Source organism: Geotrypetes seraphini, chromosome 8 (assembly GCF_902459505.1).
Source record: "Geotrypetes seraphini chromosome 8, aGeoSer1.1, whole genome shotgun sequence".
NCBI lineage: Eukaryota > Metazoa > Chordata > Amphibia > Gymnophiona > Dermophiidae > Geotrypetes > Geotrypetes seraphini.
The window spans coordinates 120817670-120822714 of NC_047091.1; positions in this window are offsets into that span (position 1 = coordinate 120817670).

A 5045-nucleotide genomic window follows, 5' to 3' on the forward strand; every position below is an offset into this window, starting at 1 on the left:
CATGAAGTCACTTCCGCCCGTGCGTGGGCCTCTGGGAGTAGTAGTTTGGGCCTCGTTGTTTGCACCAGTAGAAGGCGCGGCAAACATCCTCAGGCTTATTGCCTCCCCTACCCGTGAAATGAGTCGTGCCAGACCTCAGCGTGGTCTTTGCATGGGCGGGGGCCAGGGCATGGCCATCGTGTCATGAAAACATGAACAGGTTTCTGCAGCGATTAAGCTGTTCTTTCTTCAGATATAGAAATTCAACTGGGCAGAACACTTGTTAACATGCGTTGTCATAGTCTCTTACTCCTCATCTTTTAATGTTGTTTCTGAACCCCTGATAGCCTAATGTGGCCCTTTCCCTCACCTGTTTTGGTTGAGCGGCTGAGAATCAGAAAAGCAAGGTTCAGATCCTACTACATAAGAACATAACATAAGAACTGCCATCTCCGGATCAGACCCATGGTCCATCGAGTCCGGCGATCCGCACACGCGGAGGCCCAGTCAGGTATACACCTGATGTAGTTTTAGTCACCCATATCCCTCTATGCCTCTCATAAGGAGATATGCATCTAATTTGCCTTTGAATCCCAGCACAGTGGATTCCTTAATAACCTCCTTTGGGAGAGCATTCCAGGCGTCTACCACTCGCTGCGTAAAACAGTACTTCCTGACATTTGTCCTGGACTTGTCCCCCCTTAGCTTCAAACCATGTCCTCTTGTCCGTGTCGCGTTGGACAATGCAAATAATTTATTTTCCTGCTCTATTTTATCGATGCCTTTCAGCATTTTGAACGTCTCGATCATGTCACCTCGCATAATATTTACTAGTGCACTGTCTAAATATGTAAGAGACAATCCCTTCTCACAACACAGACACACACTTGGACACACATGCTGGTGTGAGGCCCAAGGGTAGCAACATTAAGAAGGTAAATGAACTGAGGATCTTGGGTGTACAGTGGCCTAGCTCAGGTAGGTTTAGAAGTGGAACAAGAATAGTCTTACTGCAGGGGTGTCCAACCTTTTGGCTTCACTGGGCTGGGGCCGCCCAAACTTTCAAACGCTGCAGCAAGACACAGGAGGGAGCCGGCAAGATGGTAAACACCCGGGGGCAGCAGAGGAAAACCCTGCATCGCCCTCGACCGGGGCCGCACAAAATACTTCACGGGCCGCAGGTTGGACACCCCTGGTCTTACTGGGTCAGACCAAAGGTCCATCAAGCCCAGTAGCCCGTTCTCAGTTTGACCAATCCAGGTCACTAGTACCTGGCCAAAACCCAGAGAGTAGCAACATTCCATGCTACCGATCTAGGGCAAGCAGTGGCTTGCCCCATGTCTTTTTCAACAGACTATGGACTTTTCCTCCAGGAAATTGTCCAAAATCTTTTCAAAACCAGCTACGCTATCTGCTCTTACCAAAAGCAAATAAAGCTACTATGGATCTGGAATACCATTACCAATATGACTCAAAGCAGAATCCTGAATGTTTAATATTGTCTTGCATAGGGGCTGGTCATTAATTCCTTGCTGAGTGTTCTGTTTATTATACAGAGTAAGGTGGGGTGGGGATTGAAGGGGCTGGATTCCTGAGGAATTGTAGAGAAGGGTCTAGATAGGGCCTCTATTGAAGAGAGATGGCTTTTTTTCCAAAATTAGCACGGGGTGGAGGAGAGATGCAACAAAGATGTAGAAATGGGTGAGAAAGAGAAATCCTGCATATGGTGGAGGGGAGGGAGACATGCACGGGAAAGAGAGAGGGAGAAATGTTGGAAATAAAGTGGTGGGCATGAAGAGATGGTGCATGGGGAGAGAAAGAAATATTGCACATGATAATGCAGGGGAGGAAGAGAGATGCTGCATGGAAGGAAATAGAGAGGTTTGACCCAGGGCACAAGGCAGGGAGAGAGAGAGAGATGGAAGACAATGGGAAAGAAACAGAAATATTGGATATGGCAGTGGAAGGGAAGGTAGAGAGATGGAAGATGAATGGTGAGCACAGAGAAAGAAGAAAACATCAAATGGGCAGGAGACCCTGGCGAGCGAGCTTACAGAAGACAACCAGAAAACAGAGCCTGGGACCAACATGATTTGAATAATAAAATGACCAGACAACAAAAGGTAGAAAAAATAATTTTATTTTCTGTTTTGTGATTACAATATGTCAGATTTGAAATGTGTATCCTGCTAGGACCTAACAGAGAGAGGAAAAGTCTTTTTTTTTGTTTATTTTGTTTACATGACAGCGGTGGGGTGGGGTGGGTGAAAAGGCTACAAATTAAACCCCCCAGGACATCTGGGAAAACCCCCCCGCCCAATTGGGCAGGAAAAGTGTATCAAATAAAAAAAATCCAATTGGCCAAATCAAATCAAAATTTTTTATTTGAATCGGGCAGCACTAGTTAGCACTCATTTAGGTCAGCTAAAACCAGGCCTAAATTCCTGTGTCTAAGTTGTGCACATATACATATTGTATGTATTGCTATTGATATGTAAACTTGATATGTATATGTTATATACATGATATGTAAACTTCCTGGAAATGTCCAGTTTTCATCCAATTTGTAATCCGCTTAGAACCGCAAGGCACAGGCGGAATAGAAATCTCTAATGTAATGTAATGTAATATACTATAAACTTGCACATAACTTAAAATCACGCCCATGATCTGCCCCTAACCATTCTTCCTTTTCAGCATCACAAACTAGAACTGATGGAGAGAGTGTGGCACAGTGGTTAAAGCTAAGGTTGTGGGTTCAAATCCACACTGCTACTTGTGACCCTGGGCAACTCATTTAATCCCCTCTTTGCCCTGGGTACATTAGATAGATTGTGAACCCACCGGGACAGACAGGGAAAAATGCTTGAGTACTTAAATAAATTCATGTAAACCGTTATGAGCTCCCCTGGGAGAAGGGTATAGAAAAGTGAATAAAAAAATTAATGATGCATAACTTTTATAGATTTGCGCCTACCAAGTTACTTACGTAACTTTCAATTAATGTCAATCAATTTCAATTATGAGGTATTAATTGCCAATTTTCAGCGCCGACTAAGCCTATTTAAGTTGTGCAAGTACATTGACTACACGCAAAAACATATGTGCACAATTGCCTTTTTGTGTCACTTTGAATGCACAAAACAAACCCATTTAGAGGCTTTGCTCTTGAAAGAAGCAGTATGTCACTGTGCCACATTTCTCTGAGGGTCACCCAGTAAGGCACAAGAGCAGTGTCACCTGCCTGTCTCCTCCCAAATAGGATTGGGGCAATGATGGCAACTATTCTCATCACCCAATCTCTCTCTGCTCAGACTTGGATGGTATGCTCTTTGGTATAGGTGGAGTTACCAGTCGTACAGAAAACCCAGATGTCAGCATTACATTGCTAGCTGTCAGCATTTCCCATTGGCCTTTGCTGACATTGGTTGGGCCAACTGAAAATGCTGATTTCTAGAGGTCACCGGATATGGCCTCTTTTAGAGGACTGTCCGAGTTCCCGGATGGACTTTCCAAAAGCTGGCAGTTTGTCCAGGTTTTAATAAAATAAATTTCAATATAAGTGCATAGAGATTCTGTTATCTGGTTTCTTTTATTTAAGAAAGTCTAAAGAATGAAGAAAAAGGTGGGAGCATTTTTTAGAATTACATTTTCAGGTTTGTGGAATTGGTTTGTGGAAGGTAAAGGGAACGAGGCTATTTTTTGAATATGGTTAGGAATCTTGCATCAGACTTTTCTCTTTAATGATGCTTATATCTGATTATTAGATCACTTATAGACATAACATAACATCGTACTTCTGAACTGCGTAACCATAAGTTCTACGCAGTTTACAAAAGATTAAAAAACTAAGAACAATTTAAGGATGACTAGAGAGAAATTATTTGATCAAGTATTTTGAAAAGAGATAGGTTTTCAGTAGAGTTCTGAAATGTTTATAAGAATGGGCTTCAAGCAATAATAATTGAAATTCTTTATCATGTGAAGCCGTTTGGAATGCTAGAATTTTTCCTACTTTTACAGCCCTGTATTGACGGAAAGGTAAACAGGGCATGAGATTTTCTACTGTATTTATATGATGCTAAAGAAAATCTGTTAACCATGTAAGACGGAGCGGTTCCTTACATAACCTTATAGCAAAAGCAACCTCCATTGGCAAATTCTTGGAAGACATATAGTTGCTCCTTATTTGTTTCCATTTCTTCCTTTTTCTTTTCTATCATAAAAGCGTAGTTCATCTCCTGATCCTCGCTTTCATGTGATGTTTTTAATGCACTATCCCTCTATTAGAAAATTTTTTTAGATTGTAAGACACTTAGATTGCTGTAATGGGATTGTGGGATATCAAATTTTAAATAAACTTGGATTTGTTTGCATGGTAAGATCTCTGCAGCAAGTAGTGGCTACCTAAAGAGATTTTAGATGGTTTGATTCCTTATTTAATAAGTAGAACTACTACTAGTTATCATTTCTATACATGGGACCCTATAACAATGAACTGTCATGATTCATGTGGACTCCATGATGTAACATTTTGGTATAGATCAGAAGGAATGATAGATCTGTGTACAACTTTGTTGAATACATGGATCCAGAAAAAAAATCTCCCTATTGCCATTCTCTTCGTTTCCCTGATGTGCTTGGAAAATGTGCTGTTACACTGAGTAACATGCAGATTCCCTCTCTTTGGAAACCTACTTACCTTCCTTTGCCATATTTCCTTTAAGTTCTATGAGCATCGGAGCATTTACTTCACTAGCCCATGGTAGAAACCTCTACCACAGCTTTGTAAAAGGAGCCCAAAATTTCTTAAAGAGATTTAATTGTTTACTTATGCTAGGTAAATAGGTCATTAACGCTGGCTCAGGTTCAGGACCGGATGGTATACATCCCAGGGTACTAAAAGAACAATAACATGAAATTGCTGACTTGCTGTTAGTGATCTGTAATCTATCGCTAAAATCGTCTGTAGTACCTGAAGATTGGAGGGTGGCCAATGTTACGCCAATTTTTAAAAAGGGCTCCAGGGGAGATCCGGAAAATTACAGACCGGTAAGCCTCATTTC